The 23556-nt window shown below is 35.1% G+C and overlaps 1 protein-coding gene across 3 annotated transcripts in view; it reads right to left on the bottom strand.

The window, feature by feature from the left end:
* Positions 1-2504, bottom strand: part of DLC1 (DLC1 Rho GTPase activating protein) — a 365361-nt gene extending 362857 nt beyond the window's left edge. The window contains exon 1 of one of the 3 annotated variants that reach the window (XM_054700826.1): positions 1890-2504. The gene's annotated coding sequence lies outside the window, so the exon portion shown is untranslated. Of the gene's footprint in view, positions 1-1178; positions 1522-1889 lie in introns of those variants that run through there. The other 2 variants (XM_054700827.1, XM_054700825.1) reach the window with 2 other exon arrangements.
* Between the last annotated feature and the right edge of the window lie 21052 nt (positions 2505-23556).

Raw genomic sequence — 23556 nt, 5'->3', positions numbered from 1 at the left:
TTTATTAATATGTTATTCTAGCAGAGCATTGTAGAAAAAGTTAGCTAATATAGTCAATGATCACCTTGTTCTATGCACAGGATCAGAATTAAATCACTTGATTTCGTGTGCTTGAACTGTCAAAATAACTATCCACCTTTCATTTAGTGTTCACCTAATAGATTTGGAAACATGTATGGATAGTTTTCCCCTACATATACTATGCTACATTATCTATAAAATAATTATTTTATTCTAAATAATCAGAAATACAAAAAAGCATGTAATATATTATAAATGTATGCTTTTCAATCAGCAAATTCCTGTCCTTACATATTGCACATTAAACACTTAAAGTACCTTTAAGAGACTGTAGCCCACTGAAAATCTAATTTTATGATTACATGAATTATGAATCTATGATCAGTTTTACAGATGATTGTAGTGATTTCTCCTTACCTTGACATAGTGATGTCATTGAGAGTTATTTCAATTAATCAAAAATGCAAATAGTAGGACTAGATCAGTAAGTTGAGAAAAGTTAATATAAACTATATCTAATTCTGACATTTAAATTTTTGAAAATGAGGCTAAATACTATATAGGCTAGAAATAACTTCTGTAATGTCATGTGTTTACTTCTTTAAAAAAGGAAACATTTAAACTGTACTTTAGCAATTTGACGTGTGCTTCAAATTAGTTTGGGAAATAATGAATAATTCAATATTCATATTTTAAATAAAACTCCAAATGTTCTTTGTAGATTCATTACGAAGCAAAGTCACTGTAGCAATAGCTACTCTCCTTGCCGGCAGAAGGAGAGATAAAAAGAATTCATTTACATCTCACACTTAAGTGTGAGAATATGATTTGTTTCACACTGTGACATGTAATAGGAAAAATGGTCCTATAGTTTAATTCATAAGTAAGTTAAGCATAAAAAGGCATCAAAATAAAATCTTAGTTTACAGAGGGAAAGAGTAAAATTTCTGTGGAGCCTAATTTAGAATTGACATTTTGCTAAAACAATTTGACTCACAGTTTTCTACATACTAAACATTTTCCACTTCTGATTTCATGTTTTAGTTTTAAAACCAAGGAAATCACCATTCGGTGCAAGATGCTAACATTTACCTCAGTTTTTCTGCCTCTTCAAAGATTGCTTCAAAGTATAAAGATAGATAGTCCATAGGTCTTACCTAGATAAGGAGCAGCTGAACCGCCAAGGCGTAACATTGTTCAACACTCAGCTAGGAAAGATCCGTCCCCGTTACTTTCTCCAAAATATAAGTTCACATTTCGTGGTTGAGATCATGGCTCTATTCTAAGCAGTTTTACACAGCGTGTGACTCTAACAAAAACACCCTCCGCAGCTGGAGGGAGCCTTAGCTAAAGCGGGAGTCTGTCAAGGCTTTCCTAGTGACTTCTGTCTACTAAATTCAGACTGATGTTTTGTGAAAGGGGCCTCCACAAGCAGGCCCACATTGCCTGGGAAGTATTTCCTGCCTCTGAGAAGTGTGCATGTGAGAAAGACTCACGAAGCAGAGGGGAGGGGGAGAGAGCAGAGCCCGTCTGGGCGTTTCAGGAGTTTTGATTTTACACAGAACTGAAGTGAGTTTGTCAAAGCTCTTGAGGTGATTAGCTGGGGAGTCATAAAGTCCTAGAGCTTTTTCTATCCCACTCTGCTTATGAAAAAAAAAGGAAAGAAAGAAAACAGTTCTCTCCCTCATCTATAACTTTTTCAATATATTACATATATATGTATGCATGCATATATGTATCTATATACAGACACAACTTAATCAAAATACTTCTACACTTCTTTCAAAAGATCATGTAAGAGAGCATGACAAATTTCGTTTTAATACTGCAATTCTTCTAAATTTGAAACTTTTTTACATACTACTTACAATTTTAAGTGCTGCAGTCTTAAATTTTCTCTTGAGAAGATCTGCAAGTAAAAGCCCAAGAATCTAGCAAACAGTGCTTTCCTCAAAATCTCTCCGATTCCAAGAGGGCTTCGCAGAATCAAAGTAGTTTGTATTGTGTCCTACGCAGCATTACCTTCAGTCAGAATCCTCCAGTTACAAAAATCCAGTGCTGGAAAAGCAGAAGACAGACTCCATCTTGATCCTATTACAGTCTTGCTGACATTAACCACTTGCAACTGCTTCCATCGAGCATGACAGAGTCCCTGAATCACGTCTCTAAAGCAGCTCACAGTATCTGCATCCTTTGCCCGACACAAATTTTGTGAACTATCATCTGTTTATCTTTTCTGCTTTCTTGTGCCTCCACTGAATGACTTCCTCTTTGCTGCTCCAGGCTGGGAACTTGGACTACCATTTGGTTTTGATTAAAACCAGACAGCCAACTCTGGAGAATTTAGGGAATAAGCTAATGGAAACTGCAAGTATGGCTTTAATTAGTGCATCAATTAATAATAGATGTTAGCTTGTCTTATAATAAGATGACACAAATATAAACGCAGAGGAAGCTCAAGTGGCTTCAGGAAAGAAGTTTTACCAATTCTCATTCCTTTATGACCCACAATTCTCCTTAGGGAAAGTGGGAGGAAAGAAAGGGGATGTGGTCTTGGGACATCCAGGTTGTGGAGAGGCCAGTGAAGTGGCCTCCTTGTTTATACCACAGAAACAGGAAACTGCATCTCTGAGTTTAATTATCTTGCTTGGTTGAAACTGCTCAGTAATGTCTCCCTTCCACCTTATTTACAATTAGTGGATTCTGCTGCTATTTCTGACTCAAGCATTTTTTCAGTCATTAGTGATTGGATTATTCTGATTATTGGGTCTATGTGTGGCTTGTAAATTTCTATATATTTCTAATAAGGGAGTCACAAGAAAATTCCAATTGCAACATGATAAATAGCATATATTTGAGAAATATTAAAACTGTTAACCCTAAAATCCATCCAGTATGTCTCTGCAATTATAAACAGGTTTCATTATTCACTTTTATTCTCAGTTAGCTCTAATTTTTATAAGGTCTGACAGATAACCTCCATATCTCGATGGCCATCATTTTAGTACTCTCTGAGAATAGCAGATAGGTAATATCTCTGAGAATTCTCATGCTATAGCTGCTTTTTTTTCTTATTGGAAGTTAATATTAACTCAAAGCATGACTGATGAATGGCAATAATGACTTACATGACACATGAATTTGAAGATGAGAAGCACTCAAACAACATGCATGCAGTAGCATTTTTTAAACATTTACATGGAAGCATTACTGATTTAGAAAGTAACATTTAAGTAATTTAAACTTCACCCCCATGACAAGAGGGAAGCTCATATTTTCATCAATTCTTCAAAGAATTATTTGGTTATATTCTAAAGTATATTCAAATCAAAATTTCCACTGAAATTATGCCCATTTGATCTTGCCAACAATCTTATGTGTATTCTTATTTTTTTTTACAGCTAGAGTATTCAAAATTTATGGAAGTAATTTTCTCACAATCAAGTGATTGAAGGTGGTCAAATCCACACCGAAACACACATTTTCTAACTCTAAATTTTGTGCTTGTTCCCTCCTTGTGAGAGTTCAACTGCCTCTCTTGACTCCCACTTAATTGCTGTGTGAAATTGGGAAGACTTCTTATATTCTCTGAGTTTCAGATTCCTCCTTAAAAATAGGAATAATTTCACATAACTCACAGATTTGAGAGCAGGATTAGTTTTATATGCACATATATTTATAAAGCTGTGTTTATTTCCCTTAGGAAAACACTGGAGCAGAATGGAATGGTAATTGATGTAAGTTCTTTCCTAAAATAACTGTGTATCTCTATCTCTATCTCTGCCTCTAGTCCTGTGTATAGTGGGCACTCAATAAATATTAGTACTTCGCTAATTTTTTTTGCTAGATTTTCCTCAAGAATGTCATAATTCGCCCCTTCTCATATAATTTGGCCTTGTTTCTGTTAATATTTGCCCAAGGAAACAACAAAATCCTATTCAAACACATTTATTAGTTATCAAGACACTCTTATTAGTAATTTTCTTTCAAGTACTCTGTTCTCTAAACAAATATAACTTTATGTTTAATTCTATTATTAGGATTAATTTCCAAATCTTTAATCACTCTTCTTTATTTTTCATTTTTCAGTTGCCAGACTCCAAACACATGTCATCACTCACATTCTCATAAAGGCTTTACCAAATATGAGTATAAATATAAATATGGACAACTTCTTAAATGTCTAACATAGGGTTTACTTTTATTTTTTATTTTTAGAATAAGAGAGTAGAATGAGGATTAAAGTTATTGCAAAGGACAACCAGCAAAATGGTGGCAAAGTGAAGACACCAGGATTGCCTTTTTCATGTATTACAGTTAGACTACAGCAGAACAAGCTAAAAACCTTTGAAGATGTAATGTAGGACTACAGCACACAACAGGAACAACAGTCTGCTGGAAAGGGGTGCAGAAGTAACAGTCTGAAAGTCTATCCCTATTGCAACATATAAAGACCAAAAATGAAGAGAGAAAAACAAACCATAATGCAGAACATGATTGAAGAGGCAGTCAAGGTAATATTCTAACCATGCTTCCGGAGCTCAAAATGTTACTGTGAAGATCAAATTTCTTCCCATCTACTATGGTCTAAATAATAAACATCAACTAAGATTGTCTAGTCATTCTCCAGTCATCTTCAGGAAATTTGAACCTGGACATCTACAGAATTATTCAGTGACTTTAACATGGTCCAACAATCTCTTGATGGTATAAAGATGTATTTTTTTAGAACAGTGTTTCACTCTTTTTGATTGAACAACAAAAATCATTAATTTAACACATTAAATTTATGATTTTGTGAGTGAAAATGGCTTTTATTGTTTCTGTTTCTACAGAGGGAGCATATTATAATAGTAATTAACTTAAAATTAATATATAAAGGGAATGTATGCCTTAGAACACTTTAGCAGTGTCTGCACAGTAGTTAGGGCAGTAAATGTAGGTGTACCCTATCTATGAAAAGTGATCTAAAAATCTTTAACATAATTGCTTGCAATTTTTTTAGAATTAAGACATGTGTGTCAAACCAATAAGACATGTATTTGATAGGATTCCTAGTTAATTTTTTTCAGTAATTTTTACATGGATTTTTCTTCAAATTGGGTACATTTGATAGATACACACCCATGTAAGGAAAAATACAATTTTGTACTTTGTATTGAATGATTTACACACACATTATTAGTTATTTGTTTGACTCTGTCAAACATTGACACCTCATTTGATGAAGTATTTAGTAGTCTTTCAGAGATATTTATTAAAGAAACACAATTTTGATGTTAAAATAATAAAAGACTCAAAATCATTTAAAACCTCCAAACCAACTGTACCTGTTTCTTAGATTATTATGTTCATTGTTACCCTTCACTAAAAAATATTAAAAACAATAACTATGAAAAAAGTATCCTGATAATTATCAAATAGTTTATAAAACATAAATATAGCAAGTAATAGCAAAAAACATTGCATTGTCATGGACACTAGAGTTTATAGTAATAGAAGCTGATGAAATCTTCCTACTTGTTCAACAGGTCAGTACTCTAAGATGCCTGGGGATTACAAGCCAAGCAAGACTCACTTTACAGATGTCTGGGTGTGCCAGTCAGAAGAGGGTGAGTTTCTTTCTAGTTACACAAAGATTTGTTCCACATGAAAATTTAAACATCTCCATGTGGCACACTTCAGCATCCTTTCAAAACATTATTCAGTGAAGTTTGCATTTCCTGGCAAAGAAATTTCCCTATTCAAAAAATGTTCCCACTTCACTTTAGACTTAGAGCTCATATTCTCTCTAGCATATCTCTCTCTCTCTCTCCCCCTCTCTCTCTAAGATTTATTTATTTATGAACACAAGATCTGGGGGCTAGGCCAGAGATGTGTGTGTGTGGGGGGGAGCGGTGAGAGGATTCACGAGAGACAGAGTGCGGAGCAGAACAGGGTAACTGACTGAAATACCATGCTGAGGGGAGCACTGGGCGAGACAGGAAAGGTCTGCTATGCCATGTAGGTCAGCTCCCTGGCCCGGGATCAAACTGGTGCTGCAGTGGCTGCCGACAGCTTCACAGTGCTGAGACCTAATCCCCGGTGCCACCAGCGAGACCCTCTCTAGCATTTCTTGCAGTTCTTTGATGAGTCCAAACACTGTCTCTCACCCTCTGTTCACCAGGGAAAAGAGGTGAAACGGTCTGTATTCAGACTCCTCTGTGCCAGGCCAAGTTCCTTCTCCTTGGTAAAGTCTTGCTACAACTAAATCACTGTCCTTTGAGTGTCATTCTACCTGACTCCTATCCCATATCCTGCTACAGAGTACACAGTGGCATCCCTGAGCCCACCACTGGAGGCAGGGGCAGGGATCATGAAATTTTACAAAGTCTTTGGTCCTTGAAGGAATAGCTTTTCAATTTATATTAAAATACAAATATACTTTTAATCTTTTCCCCTTTAAAACAGTACCATTTGAGAGGCTCAGTACATGCCACTGAAGGTACTTAGAATCCACCCACATATTCAAGTAACATTTATTATGCATTTACTATATTTATGGTACTGCTTTATGCACTTGGAATAAATCATTGCATACAAGTATACAAAACATGAAATAACTTTCCTTCAGGAGCTTAAATGGGGATAGGGCAGAATAGGAAGTTAAAAATTAAAATAAACATAATAAATAAGTAAATTATAGCATATGGGTAATTTACTAAGGAAAACAGAAAATGTAGAACAGAAACATGATAAAGAGTATGGGAAGTGAGGATTGTGGGACGATCATGAACAGAATTAAGTAAGAGATATCAGGGTCAGTGTCATTGAAGGACTTAGTAAAAGTCTTCAAAGAGTGAGGGAGATGGTCACAAAGATATCTGGGGTCAGAGTCCCTAGCAGAGAATACAGGCAGTGCAAATTCATAAGGAAGAGTGTACCTGGTAGTTTTCAAACATTGCAAGTGAATCTAAGTGGTTGGAATGGAAGGAGATTGAGGCAGAGAACTAGGAGATCGCTCTAAAAAGAAAGCTGGAATGAGCTACATAGTATCTTGTAAAGACTTCGGATTTGACTCTGAATGAAAAGGAGAGCCCTTGCAAGGTTTGAACAGCAGGTGACAAGGTCTGCTATGTATTTTAATCAGAAATTAAGGTCCAAAGCAGGGAGACCAGTCAGGAGGCCACTATGGTAAAATAGATGAAAGATAGGGTTATGGCTCAAATGCAAGTGACAAAGTTAGATTTTAACTTTTTCTTATCTTTTCTTTCTTTTATTTTTGTATTTAATATAAAAACGTACTTCCTGAAGAATTACATTTACTATGGAAGAAAAGAGGGCAAAAATGCTTCTTGAGCAACTCAAGTATGAACTTGACATAAGCTGAAAAAGAGAAGGCAAAGGGCAAGTAAGTTTTGCTTGGTGGAGAGCAAATTTTCATCTTGGACAAATTACTTTTTGAGATGTCTGTGAAATATTCCTAACAGATATGTTAGGGAAGCAGTTGGATACATGATTCACATTTGGAAGCAAGATCTGGGCTGGAGAGATAAATTTGGGAGTTGTGAACATATAAGTTGGAATTTAAAGCAAAAGACAGTAAGATTACCCAAGAGAGTGAATGAAAATAAAGAAAGAGGACAAAGAACTAATTGGTCATTGGATTTAACAATGTTGGAACCAGGCCTCCCCGGTGGTGCAGCAGTTGAGCACAGGGTTGCGAAGCTGCCCGAAGCCTCTGCAGCGCCAGTTCTATCCCCAGCCACTGGGCGAGGGTCCCACATGGCGTGCAGATCTCTCCTGCCACCCACTGCTCCCCTCAGCAGTGTACTTCGTCAGTCAGCCTGTTCTGCTCTCCCCTCTGGCTCTGGTGAATTCTCTCACCCTCCCGCACTTCTGACTGTACCCAGTGCTTGTATAATTAAATAAATAAATCTTTAAAAAAAAAGTTGGATTCTTCTATTAATCACTGTTTATAATGATAAGAACACTTTCAGAGAATCACAAGGACAAAAGCCAGATTAGCTGTTAGAAAGTAACAGCATTTTTTGCTTTTTAAATCAGCTTGCTTTCTTCCAAAGAGAGGGGGAAATGATCATGTAAAGAAGAGAGTGGAAACACATTGGGGAGTAGGCATATAACTTGGGATCTAGTGCACAAAGATTGATTTTAGTTAGATAGTAGTGTGATACATATGAAAATTTTAGTGGATATTATCAATAGATACGATTCAGTTAACCACCAACCAAATCTGACGCAGTCACCAGGATGATTTTCATTGCAATCTGATTTATCTCTTGCTCTAAGTGACATGAAAATTATATGTATAATAGGTAATTAATAGATGAGATATAAACAGCAAAACAAACAAAATTTTGCAAAATCCTTGTCTGTGTGATTCTTTGTATAATCCCACCACCTGCATTTCTCTGATGAAACCAAGTAGAGTCAGGTGCAATAGGACCTTTTCTCCTGGCACTGTTCTCTCCTGTACCATCCTTTATAGGATATAAAGAAAAATACCGCTTTGTGTATATTTCATTTTCAGGAAGTATATTTTTACTGTTGTTTCTAGGTCTGAAGCCTTTTGCTAATTAATTTTTTTATACTTATCATCATTTCACTTTTTTAGATTTCAGTTGCTTTTGAGAATTCTTAAGTATTTTTAATTGCTTTATTGAGATATAACTGATATAATAAACTGAACAAATTTAATTTGTTCAAATACAATTTGATTGGTTTTGATAAGTACATACACCTATGATATCATCATCACAATCAAGGTAATGAACATATCCATCACCTTGGAGTGCCTCATGCATCTGTCATCCATCCTTCTTACACTTCCACCAGTCCACAGTCACTGTCTATCATTGTAGATTACTTTAAAATGCTCTAGTAATTTACATACATTAAATAATATGTATTTTCTTCTGATTCCTTTCATCTAGCATAATTATTTTGAGATCCATCTAATTATGCATATATCGATAATTCATTCCTTTTTATTACTAAGTATTGTTCCACTGTAGGCATATACCATATTTTGTTTATCTATTCACCCCATGACAGGCATTTGGGACAACATCGTTGAGACAAGTGACTATTACAAATAAAACTGCTATGAACATTCAAGTACAGGAATTTGTATTCATATATTCCTTTATTTCCTTGGATAAAAGCTTAGCAGCAAATGATCAAGTCCTTTCATAAACCTAATTTTAACACTTTCCAGAAAATGCCAAGCTGCTACTTTTTTTTTTAAGATTTATTTATGCATAGAAGAACTGGGGTGTAGGCCAGAGGTACAGGGGCAGGGTGAAAGATTTCACCAGAGTGTGGAGCAGAACAGAGGGATCAATTGAAATACACTTGGAAGGGGAGCAGCAGGGGAGACAGGAGAGGTTTGCTGTGCCATATGTGGGTTAGCTCGCTGGCCAGGGACTGAACTCAGGCCATCGCAGCGGACCTTTGAGGTGGTAGCGCTGAGACTTAAACACTAGGCCAACTGGGAGGCCCCAAGCTGCTTTCTAAAGGGGATGCTCCATTATATAATTCAGCCCAATGTTTCTGAAATTTTTTGTTATTTCTCATGCATACCAACACTTGGATCAGTGTCTTTCTTTTTAGCCATTCTAGTTGGTATGGAGTCATATCTCATTGTGGTTTGATTTGCATTTTCCAAACGATTAGTAATGCTGAACATATTTTCCTCTATTTATTGGTCATCAGTGTATTTTCAGTGAAATGTCTGCTCAAATGTTTTGTCCATTAAAAAAAAGGGTTGTTGGTTTCCTTATTATTGAGTTGTGAGAGATCTGTGTATTCTGCACATAAGTCCTTTTATTGCTTTTTCTTTCATGGATTATGCTTCTGGTCTCATGGTAAAGAAATTAGGTTTAATTGCCTAACCTAAGATCACATTTTCTCCTTCTATACTTTATGCTTAGAAGTTTTATGACTTTAGATTTTACATGCACATTCTTTGACACATTTAGAATTAGCTGTTTATATGATGAAGGTATGGATCAAAGTTCCTTTTTAAAAATATGATATCCAATTCACCCAGCACATGAGACAATTCTTTCTTCACAAAATTCTCTTTGCCCCTTTGAAAAAATCAAGACCATATATGCGCATTTCTATTTCAAGACTCTCTATTCTGTTCCTTTGACACCTCTCATGCAATACCACCACATTATATTGCATATTGTAACTTGATGTAAGTTTGGGAATGAAGTATTGTATTTCAACTTTGTTCTTCCTTTCAATGTTATTTTGAATAATTTAGGATCATTGCATTTCCATGAAATTTAAGTTGCACTTTTACATTTCTACAAAGGGGTCTGTTTGGATATTATTAATTTGTTATTTAGATCAATTGGGAGAAAACTGACCTCTTAATAATATTAAACCTTCTGTTCTATGAATACACTGTGACTTTTATTTATGTTTTTAATATCTCAACAGTGTTTTGTACTCTTCACTGTAACAATCTTGCACATTTTTGTCAGATCCAGCCCTAAGTATTTCATATTTTTGAAGCTATTATAAATTATGTTTCTTAACATTTCCGTTTCTAATTTTTATTGCTATTATATAAAAACACAATTCATTTTTGTATATTGACTGCTTTCCAAAAACTTGCAAAACTCACCATTTCTAATGGCACTTTGAATATCCCTAATATTTTCTACATAGAAAATCATGTTGACTATGAGTAAAGATAGTAATACTTCTTTTCCAACCTGAAGGCCTTTCATTTCATTTTTTTTCTTTGTTGCTTTTATTCTATAGGTTAGACTCTGCATTACAATAACGAATCACACTGTGCTCATGGGCACTTTACCTTTTTCCCCCGAATCTAGGGGGAAATGCACTTTGTCTTTTTTTTATTATGAAATAGGCTATAGAGATTTAGGTAGATGCCCATTCTCAGATTAAACAGGTTCCCTCTTTTCCAATGATCCTTAGCTGAGAGAAACTTTGTTCCCCAGAGGCATATTTCGAGATGTTTGAAGATATCTTTAGATATCACAATGCAGACAGATGGGTGTTACTGGATGCAAAACATACTATGAGGCACATGACAACTTTTCACAACAAATGATTACCTGACTCAAAATGTCAACCATGTTAATGTTGTAAAGTCCTGCCTCACTCTATTCCTAGTTTGAGGAGTGTTTTCTTTTTAATCAGGAAAGGATATGAGAATCCAAAAGCTCTTTTTCTGGATAGGATTTTTCCTTTTTTTTTAGTTTGCATAGGTTTTTCTTTTTTTCTTATTTTAATAATGGTGTATTATATAGGTTGACGTTAAATGTTAAAAAAAAAACCCTTTCTTCCCTGGGATAAACCATACTTTGTCAAATTTTTTACATGGTATTGGATTTAATTTGCTAATATTTTTAATAATTTTTGATCAATGTTCAAAAGGGATAATAGTTTGTTGTTTTCTGGTGATGATTATCACTGATTTCTACTTTAATTCCACACGGTAGTAAAACATGCTATGAGTGATTTCAAACTTTTTAATTTATTAAGACATTTTATGGCCAAACATATGGCCTATTTTGGTAAATGCATTTGAAAAGAATGTGTGCTATTTCTTCTTGTATGTTTTTATAGATGATCAAGGTGCAGAGGATTGAAACTCTTTTTCACCACAATTCTGTCAAGCAAGAATGAAATAGTATCCATTATACATGAAGTAGAGCCATATCTCTAAAGAGCACTTAGTTTCAACTGATTCCTACTGAGCAAGCAAATATTTTCTTGGATCAGAGATTCCACTGCTCCTGGAATTTTTAAACATGACCCAGTTTAAATTATATGATCAGTATAATAATTTATACTTGAAAGAAATATTAACTAAGTACTAGCCAAAAGTTTGAAAATCAAATTCATCTGATTTTTAAGTATAAACATATCGCTGCATATACCTGCTTGGGCATAAATAGAAACTATAATTTTACTTAAACTTTATCAGTTTTGATAGATAGAAGTCTATGCTAGCCATCAGAAATAAAGGACACAATTAGGACTTAAAGGAACACAAATAAATGTTTTTCAAATTCTTGAAAAAGTTTGGTGTTCTATTTAGTATACAATAGGACATAGTCACTACGGGGGCAGGAAAGGCACAGTGCAGGTTTTCTGATCCAGCAGATGGGTAAAGGAGATCCTTGGTGTCTATCTTAGGCTGTTTGTTACTCAGCTCTTCACGCAGTGTGACTAACAGATTCATGGCAGGCAGGGGTGCTGGGGGCACCAGGAGGCCTCCTAAGCCCCCAGCAAGTCTTCACTCTGGGCTACTCTGGCTTCTTTCTCCCCTTCTCTCTCTTGCCTCTCTCCTGCTTCTGCTTCTCTTGGTGACTATCTCTCAGTACTCCCATGGCCCACAGAAGTAAAGGAGTCAGCTTACAACAATGCAACAATTGCAGGTGGCTCATCAGGCAGGGCAATCCTAATGGTAGGAGGGCAGAAAAGCCTGAAAAACATTTACCCCACAATCACCTTTATATAGTATCACTTCTACAGCTTGACTTATCTTCCTGAATAGAATATACAGCAGTGTTTTGCCTCATGGATTTCGATGACCAAGTTTCCATATTATATATATATATAATTATATATATATATATAATTTTACACTGAAGAAAAATATGTTGGGCAGATAGCAAACACTGCAAAATTCAAATGCTAGAAAAATAGTTTGAAAGAGTTTGTTAAACATGTGCCATGATAAGTTTCTTTTATCTTTATGTTGGGAGGTTGGATTTCACCACTAAAAGAAATCTGTTGCATAGTAAAATACAGCAGAATTCCCTTTACTTATATTAGTTATTCATGAGCCAAACAGAGTGTGGATGATAGTTGCCAAGTTCCTATGTAGCAAATGAATCACAAAAACACAGTAGCTATTTTATTTGGGGTCATGCTGAGCTGCAAGTTTTTTAATGATTTAAAATAATATTTTGGGTTTTGAGTAGAAAGTGTGAACTATCAAAAAAACATGAGACATTTGACTTTAAAGTTTAGGACAAAAAACAACTCCACATGCAAAGTTATTTTGAGCAACACACCCACTAACTTGGAGATAGAATTCTCTGGGTGATGCTTTCTATGACTGTTTTCTTTGTTGTAGGCCCCAGTGAAGTTAGTGAAATATACTTAAGCTGTGACACAAGATAGTTCTATCTCCATTACGCATGTTCAAACATTGACATAAGAAAAATTAGCATGTAAGAAAATTTTTTTATATTATGCCTGAATAGCCATGCCAAAATAATTATTTTTTCACCTAGATCATAAGATAATAATTATTGCTTAAAAAAGAGAAGATAGAAACCAAAGAATGTGCAAGATATATAAGCAAATGGAATAAGAACAGTGTTTTTAAAATAAATAATAATAATTATTATTATGCAATTATGAAAGGGCCTAGTACATAAGTGTGTGATAGTGATGGATATTATCACTTAACATTGCTTTGGAAGTATTTGAGTATGAAAAAAAATGTATTTTTGGAATAAAAAAGGAAATATTATTTCTGTTGTTATACTTTATTTTTATTATATAATATTTTTACATCTGTGCAAACAGCAAAGAATAAACTGAATTAACTGTTATTAGTAGAAACTAACTATAAATGTTAGAAAAGTTTAGTGAAGTGACTTGGCACAACAATTTAATAACTTTCCTATACACCATAAAAGAAATATTTTACTTAAAGTGGTTTGAGCAGTTTTGTTAGCACTGATTTATTTTTTTAAGTGCCTAAAAAAAAAAAGCAAATAAACACAACATTTTGAACACCACCAATCTCCAGTGTTGTTAAGGCTTTTAAGCATGATTTTGACAATTGAAATATTATTAGAAAAATTTCATTTTTAAATCATATTTTATGAATATTTAGAAACTTATAAAAGTTTCTGATACCATTTTCCAAAGTGGAAGAGGGTGTAACAAGCAATCCTCAGATAGCAGCAGAGTGTCCAACAATTCAACTAAGTTCTGACACTCTCTCCCCTGAGACAGCATCAGGTTCCACAGTTTAGGGCCTCACTCCACCAAGATTGCCTCCCTCTCCCACCCTCCTCTCCCAGGGTATCAGACACTAGTTACATGCCCAGGTGTCTTGTGTTTCTAACCCACCAGCTACAGATTCAAGGTTCCCACCTCTGTATTTCAGATGCCAGTTGTAAGTTCAGTTTGTTACCTGTCCTGCTGAGTAACTGGCTATCAATCTGAGGTTCCCGTGTTCTTCTCCTTGGGCTTGATTAATTTTCTTGAATGGCCCACAGATCTCAAAACAACGTTTTCCTTACTAGATCACAAGTCTACTATAAAAGGACATCACTGCAGAATAGCCAGAGTAGAGGGCAGCAAGGTATGTGAGAAGGGGCACAGAGCTTCCGTGCCCCTCTCTAAACACACCATTCTCCCAGCATTGTCATATGTTTGCCAACAGTTTCCCTTTGGGTTTTATGGAGGCTTCATTACATAGGCAAGGCAGATTAAATTAATTACATTGCTGGTCGTCGGCCACTGGGTCAACATCCAGCCTCTCCTCCCTTCCTAGAGTTCAGGAGTGGAACTGAAAGTTTCAACCCTCTAACACAGGGTTGGTTCTTCTGGTAGCCAGACCCTATCCCTAGGTGCTTCTAAAAGTCACTTCAGTAACATGCAAGGGGTTTGGGAGTTCTTTGCCAGGAACCATGGATGAAGACTGAATAGATGTGAGAAATATATCTTTTACGATAAATCACAATATCACAGCACCTTATAAGCATTTGTTACCATTTGAGTTTTCATTCCAAGTGAAGGCTGTTTTAACATTTCTCCCAAAATCTTAGTCATCCTTAGGCTTAACTCTAATGTCTGCTTCTCTGTAAATGCCTTCCCAGATGATCTAAAAATTATACTTAGCACTCCCTTCTCTGTTTTCTCTTAATACTTTATCTATATTTTTTATCCATACACACCTCTTCTTGTTTAGGTACTATTATAAATGAGATTTGCTAAAGGCATGCTAAATTAAAGACTTGTCTCTTACATTTAGGAAGGTCATTCCTGAAACTGAGGTAAGAGTTTTAGGTAAAAGGCAAATATATAAGAAAGAAGGGAATACCTCTCCTGCCAGAAAGATGGAACAACTAAGCTTTAGAAATCAGTGGAGAGTCACATTCAAAATTCCAGTTTAAAAAACAAAAACAAAAACACAACAAAAATTCCAGTTTGTTGCCCTGTATTATATATTTACTGCTTTGCATACTAAGTTGACTCACATCTGACTCATACTCCTATTATGAATTCAAGTTGACATCTTTCTTAAAAGTTAGAGAAAGAAGGGTATAAAGGCTATTTGGAAATCATATTTGAGCACTAGTTTAATTAGATCATTTCCCTCCTATTCATACATTGGAACAAATGGGAAACTTGACTAGTGTGAACTATGGGAGGAAGCAGGAGACAATTTAGAACAAAGGGTATGTCTCTGCATTGAGCCATTGAGCTGTCCATGAAGACTCTTTTGGGGCTTATGGAAAACTGAACTGAAACCTGATGGCATCTGGGGGAGGGAAGGCAAGAGTGAAAATATGAGAACTCTATTGCAACCTTATCTGCAGTAGATCAGTGTATTACTTTTCTTTTCCCATATCATGTTTATATGCTTTCTCTAAGTTTGCTATGCTTACCTACCAAACTGCTGGTATCATAAGGCCAATCAGTACACCCATTTCCTGAGAGCAAGAGAGCTAGAAGAATTTTATAAAAAGGCACTTACTCACTGATAAATTGTAAAAAATTCCTTGAAATGCAAACCACAAAGGAAATATCTAGTTGTGTCTCTAAGTGATGGTGAAATTAGTAAGATAAGATGCTAAGGTTTTGGTTTCTTCTATCATTCTCTAGAGACATTTCTGTTTCATAGCTCTGTGTGTGTGTGTGTGTGTGTGTGTGTGTTTTCAGAAACATGTAGCATATCCTTGAGCCAGACCACATGCCTATGAGTCAAAATTTCAGCCTGCATTTGTCTTAAACCGTGAAGTTTTGGGTGTAACCTAACAGAATCTGGCAGGTTGTCTGAATAGTTCTCTCACCACTTGACCCGAAATATAGTAAATCAGATGACATATTGTTCCAATTTCACATTAGCACTCATATTTTAATAAGAAAAGAAGAGTGTGTTCTATCAAGATCTTTGAATACAACAAAATCTAGTTTTGGATCCAAACTATTAAAGGATTTGCTAGTAGAATCACCAAATGTAGTGTATATATTTTTTTTAACTTTATAGCCTCTAAATGTGACAGTATTTGGAGATGGACCTTTGGAAGATAATTAGGTTTAGATGAGGCTGTGAAGGTGGGGTCCTTCATGGGCATAATGATGGGGTCAGTGTTCATGTAAGAAGAGCAAGAAACACAAGAGCTCTCTTCCTGCCAGGTGACACAGGCACCAGTGATTATTTGCACACCAGCAAGGAGGCCCTCATCAGTAATAAAATTGTACCGCACCTTGATTGTGGACTTCCTCATCTCCAGAACTAAAAAAAAACAAATTTCTGTTGTTTAAACCACACAGTCTTTGACACTTTGTTATAGCAGTCTGACCAACAAATATATTGTTATGTTGGTTGCGTTATATTTAGAGTAGAGCTTAAAATTCAGTGTCTAATGGTAATAATAACAATAAAATGATAATGATTATGATGATAGCGATGAATAGAATTTGATGAATTGTATTTTCTCTCTTGCTAAGATTCCAGGGGAAAAGTCAGATAAGATGGGGATGAAATTTTATCCTTCCTTCTAAATAAATATTGGCGCCATTCTCAGCTCTGCTATCTCTAAGTAAGATGAATGGAAACATTTTCCATACTTATTCTTAGAAAGTCTCACTATATACTACAAGGGAAAAGCATTATATATTTCTGCCACTCTTACAAATAGATCTAGTTGTAGAACTTCTTTTAGCTTAAATGGCTGATTAAATCATTAGAGATAAGACTCCATCCTTCCAACCCAAGGAAAGTTCTAGTCTTAAGGGAGAAGCTTAACTCTAATCTATGATATTTTTCTCCATTTTTTTTAAAAAAAAATATAAGCTCCGAATTCATTAAAAACTATTTAGGGCCAAAGGAGGGGGGAAGCCAAAGGAGGAACTATTGAAGAAGTTGGAGACTTCTTGTTTCCTTTACCTGCATTCTTCTGACACATCTCTTCCCACTGGGCAAAAGACCCTGAACTACCGAGTTTAATGGGGTGAGGTGGGTTAGGAAAAAGAAAATGAAAGAGAAAGGGAGTACTGGGGAAAAGACTTTTTCTCAGCATGATCTTGACAAACTAAAGTATATTTTAAGGATCATCTATCTCTCAACATCCCTCTCCATCTGTTTCTTTACTTCTATACTTACACGTACTTCAGCTTTTTCTAAAATAAGGAAGTCATCATTCAATTCTTTCTCCTCTTAGATAATTCCTGATGCTGATTTTTGTTACTAAAACTTCAGGAATCATAACAGACAGGCATCGAGTACTCACTAATTTTCAGTACTAATTCTCAGGGCTGTAAGGATTGCTATTTAAACCCAACAACAATTCTCAGAACAATTAATATTCTTCTTATATAGATAAGGTAACCAAGGCTGAACCTGTACGTTCTCACATTAGGAAGTGTGTTGTAAATCAAAGCACAAACTCTCAACTACTGCCTCTCCATATGTTTATACTATAACTCCTCAGGATAATTTCTCACCCTGTTGGTCCTGATGCCTTCATCTGTAAACTACCATTTTCACAGTACCTTTCAATATGTACCGGAAATCTTCTAATTTTGTAAACTGAAAGGTGTAAAACTGAATAGAGTGAATGCATTAAGTGCCATTATTTCCAAATTATAATCAAAGTTGGTTATGACAGCATAACTCCAAGCAAAAATCTGTAAGAAACTGCCTAAATAATTGTTAAACTGGACTATGCATTACCTGAAATACTATGTGCTACTAAGAATGCTTACATCATCTTTGGAAAGGCAATAAAACTGCTATGAGATAAAAATGCATCTATAGAGAGAAATACTGAAATGTTCTAAAATGAGAGTGATCATCTTTGGGTAATCGAATCTTGATGCTATATTGCTGCTATATTGTCCACTAACTTTTAGCAGTCTATGAATTTTCCATACTTTAATAATGGAAGAATAAAATATATTTGAAACATAGAAGAAATCGTATAAAAGAGTTAAGGTATTATGAAATTAACAACTATCTGTGTGGTTTCAGGCAGGTAACTTTTTTGGCTCAAAGTTTTCTCAACTGTAGAAAGAACAGGAGGAACTAAATAGTAATCACAACTCCCATGTATCATGTAACTTCCACTTACATTAACTTTTCTTTACTGTTCAATAGACATATTAGCTCGTTTTTTCCAGATGAGGAGGTTGAATTTCTAAGCACCTACAGAACAGTATATGGTGAGGACCATACTATGTTATATAGAATGTTCATATATTTCTGATTATTTATGATCCACTTTCTTTTTTTTTTAAATAATAAATTTTATTTTTGTATTCCCCATACAATTGCAACCCCCCCATTCTGACCCCAATCCCTCCCCTCCCGCCACTCCCCCCCCAAAAGTGTCTCTGGTTCATAGTTTTTTGTTGATTTTGATTTTCACTTTCTTATAGTTATTCATTTTCCTGGTCCCTTATTTAAGTTTTCTAGATTCCTGCTATGAGTGAGACCATCTGGTATTTTTCTTTTTCTTTTTGGCTTATTTCGCTGAGCATGAACCCTTCCAGCGCCATCCATGTTGCTGCAAATTGCATGTGTTTATCTTTTTTGAATGCTGAGTAATATTCCATGGTGTATATGTACCACATCTTCTTGTATTTACCCAAAGGACACAGAAACATCAATTCCAAAGAACACCTGCACCCCTATGTTTATAGCAGCACTGTTTACAATAGCTAAGCTTTGGAAACAGCCCAAATGCCCAAAAATAGATGACTGGATCAAGAAGATGTGATCCACTTTCTTAATGTCACTCTTTTCAGTATTAGCTCCAAATACATTGCAAGCTTTTTAGATATTGTTCAATTGTTTTTTCCCACTTAGGCTAGCAATCCCAGATTATCTGACCTATTTCTCCAAAAGTCATCCCTTGACTAGTTCATTTAAATCTGACTTCTTGCCATTTTGATACAATCACATAAGGATTTTTAAATTTTTTTTATTTTTATATTCCCCATACAATTGCACCCTCCCTTATTTTGACCCCCTAACCCTCCTTTCCCCGCCCCCCCCCCATAGTGTGTCTCTGGTTTATAGTTGTTTGTTGATTTTGATTTAGATGAGGGACCAGGAAAAAGAATAATTATAAGAAAAAAATCAAAATCACGTAAGGATATTAAGGCCTTACATGTTTTTTGTCTTTTGCTTCATTACCGACAAGGACTTTATTTTCCGTTGATAAAGTATTTTTCTCTTAAACACATATACATACATCTCACCAACTGTGATTCAATAGAAGGCTTCATATATTGTAACCTGAGTTTTGCATATTATATCAATTTGAGGGATAAAACTGAACACATTTCTCTGGAAGACCCCAGAAAGTGGGTATGTATTCAGCAAACTCTCCTTTCTTGCTAACAATGAGGCAAAGAGGTGGTTCTTTTCCCTACAGAATCTATGTAGAAGTTAAGGTAGTGATCGCTAAGGGAGCACCATCTCTCCAACTAAGTAGGCATAAGATACACTAATGGGATCTTGAATTGTCATCTTCCAGTGAACTGGCTGTTGTCAACTCTAAAGCATTACCTTCTCTTTTGACCATGAAAACTAAAGGGCTGATGCTAACTAATATTTTGTTCTTAGTTTTCAATAGTTTTTTAATTCTTAGTTTTCAACAGTTTGTTATATTATTCTGTTCTTTCATGAGTCTTGGGGGGTTGGAAGGGAGTAGTGATCTTATGCTGAAAATCTCATGTGCCCCATGCAATGTTGGTCCACACTCTTCCAACTTCTCTAGTTTGTCTGACCCTCACTCACCTTTTGATAGGTCATAGGAAACTCTTATATCTTCATAACCACTCACTGAATTATTCAACACATATATAGTGGAAGTTCATTATGAGTCAGGCATGGAATGAGGCTTTGGTCATAGATCAAAAATGAGACGACATCAAATTAGAGAGCTTTTGTACATCAAAAGAGACAGTAACGAAAACAAAGAGACACCCCAATGATTTGGAGAAATTTTTTGCACACAACACTGATAAAGAACTGATCATAAAAATCCACAGAGAGCTGACAAGCCTCAACAAAAGCAAGGTAAACAACTCAGTCAAAAAATGGGCATAAGAGATAAAAAGAAACTTCTCCAAAGAGGAAATGCAAATGGCCAACAGGCATATGAAAAATGCTCAACATCACTTGTAATCAGGGAAATGCAAATCAAAACTACAATGACATACCATCTTACACCAATGAGAATGGCACATATTAAAAAGAAACTAGCAACAACAAATGTTGGTGAGGATGTAGAGAAAAAGGAACTCTACTGCTCTGCTGGTGGAAGTGCAAAATGGTCCAACCACTATGAAACGTTGTGTGGAGATTTCTTGACCTACTAAACATAGAGCTTCCATGTGATCCAGCAATTCCACTCCTAGGTATTTACCCAAAGGATACAGAAACATTAATTCAAAAGGGCACCTGCACCCCTATGTTTATAGCAGCACTATTTACAATAGCTAAGCTATGGAAACAACCCAAATGCCTAAAAATAGATGACTGGATCAAGAAGATGTGGTATATATACACAATGGAATATTACTCAGCGATCGAAAAAGATAAACTCATGCAATTTGCAGCAACATGGATGGAATTGGAAGGGATCATGCTCAGCGAAATAAGCCAGAAAGAAAAAGAAAAATACCGGATGGTCTCACTCACAGCAGGAATTTAGAAAACCTAAATAAGGACCAGGAAAAAGACTAATTGCAATAAAGCGAAAATCAAAATCAGCAAGCAACTATAGACCAGAGACAGACTACAGTGGGGGGCGGGGAGGAAGAGAAGAAGGATTAGGGTCAGCAAAAGGGGGTGGGAATTGTATGAGATCTATAACCAAGATGAAAATGTGCATACATTGTGCAAAAATGAAAAAGATGTAAAAAATATATAAAATAAAAAATAAATGATAAAAAATTAAATAAAATAAATCTTTAAGAAAATTTAAAAAATGAGACAAAACTTCCCTTTTGGAGTTTTATTATCTAAAGAAAAACATAGACATTAAAAAGTACATGTATGTTAATTATAATGACAGCTCTATAAACAAAATGAAATCAGGGCAAGTAACTAGTAATATATCACTGTGTGAATGCATGTATGTGTGTCTGTATGTGCTTTTTTGAGTGTTCATGTACATATGCATAATGCATGTTTGTGCCAGTGTGTACACTATTGTTGTTGCCTCATCAGGAAGGAAGTCTTCTATAAGAAAATAACATTTGAGTGAAAGTGTGAGGAAAGGGGTTTCATGATAAGGGAGAAGCACATATAAATGCCACAAGGCAGGTATATCCAGATCTCCCTGCAACTCAGGAAGGACACATCAGAGTCACAAATTGAGTCTCCTGCTCTATATCACTTACTGATTTATGAAGAAATGAAATAGGCTACCTCAAGAAAATGTTTACAGGGAAAATTTTTGTTAGGAATTAAACTGCAGCCTAAAAAATAATGTGTTTCATAAGTGAATCTGGAGACACAGCTGTTGGAAATACCCATGTGTCCCACGAAAATATCAAAGTGCATTATAGCAATATTTAAATGAGGTAATGGGTATTAATGTTCATATAAAAAACAAATTCCCCAAACTAAAAAGGTACACATTGTGATATAAACATCAGGTATATTTACTTTATAAAAAACATTGTGCTATACTTTGAAGTTTAGTAAAATTTATAATATATTAATGATATATTTACAAAATATGTATATGTATCCTACATGTTTTATAAATTTTAATGTGCTTCAAAATTCAGCACAATGTTTATTATACACATACATACATACATACATACATACATACATATTCTATTAACAGATTTTGACAACCCAACATTCCATATAACTCCTTCTTGGCCTATGAGACATTGTAATATATTTCTTCTGGATGGGGGTACAGATCCATACTACTGTTATCAAGACCTTTTTGAGTCCCTAACACATCCATGCTGCTACATCCATACTGAACCTTGTACAGAGGTCACCAATGTGATCCTGGCTGTCAAATAGTTATCAATTAATTTTGGGGAAGGGAGATTCCTTTTATCACTAATGACATTAACAGTAAGAAACAGTTAACAATATCTCTCTCCTTGCTCTCCAGTGATGTCAACCTAGGTGGTAGATAATGATTAATGAAGAAAGGTGCACTTCACACATAACATGGGGGACTGGTGGATCTGTACTCACAGCGAAGCAAATACTGTTAGGACTGTCCATCATGAGAGGTGACAGGTAAAATTGTAGGGCATGAGGAATTCTAAGGATTATAGGTTACAATTACAGAGCAAAATTACAGTTAAAAGCATTGGTTTAATGTTTCAGAGTGATGGGTATAAATGTGTGTTTTTAGGGGTGGCTACAATAACGCAGAAATGAAAAGTCTTAATGAATAACCTTCTTCATAATCAATACTTAATTGGAACTTCCTAAGCAAAGGAAATACTCTCATTCCTTGTTTCACAAATGATCAGAGTGAGACTTTCTGAGCAATTAAGTGATTTGTGTCCTGGCAGACAGTTCGTGAGTTAGAGGGCAGGACTTGAGCCCTGGTTATATTACCCATTCCCTATACTTTCCCAAGTGGACTCTTGATTTCAAAATCACTGGCCAGTCTTGAGTAATAACTGAAAGCTATAAGTCAATGGCAACTTTTAGAGAAGAGATATTGGATACCCATATTATATGATGAAATAAGTCATGTATTTAGAGAATATTCAGTTTTTCTCATTTTAATCTTTTATAGCTATGAATTAATAGACCATCTGCAAGTCAAAAAATTGTCCCAGAGCATCCAAAAATCTGTTCCAAAATTATCATATTTTTAGAAAACACATCATGATTGGTATTATTAGATATAAGGGAATTTTTTGTTAAAATTCTAAAATTATAAACATCTCTCTTGCAAATCCCTTTGATAATATCTATAAAAACTGGGAGTGATGCCATTAATAGGGTAGTATATTTGTGAATCTTAAAGTTTCCATTTTAGGCACATTAAATACATAGTCAAAAATTCTAACAGTAAATAAAAACACACCAGTATACTCTATTTAGCACGAACTCAAGCTAGCAAGTTCTGCCTCATTTTTAGCTCAAGAAAACAGAATCAAAGGAAATAAACACTCTATCTTTCCATTAACACATCAGGAATTACTTTTTGTGGTCTGGTTCTGCTATTTATATCCTCCACAATAAACTGTGATCACATGGTACATGTCTAACACATATTGTTATAAAACAGT

Source organism: Talpa occidentalis, unplaced genomic scaffold (genome assembly GCF_014898055.3).
Source record: "Talpa occidentalis isolate TD23 unplaced genomic scaffold, MPIMG_talOcc4v2.1 talOcc4.4, whole genome shotgun sequence".
Taxonomy (NCBI): domain Eukaryota; kingdom Metazoa; phylum Chordata; class Mammalia; order Eulipotyphla; family Talpidae; genus Talpa; species Talpa occidentalis.
This window is presented reverse-complemented; position numbering and strand designations above follow the sequence as displayed.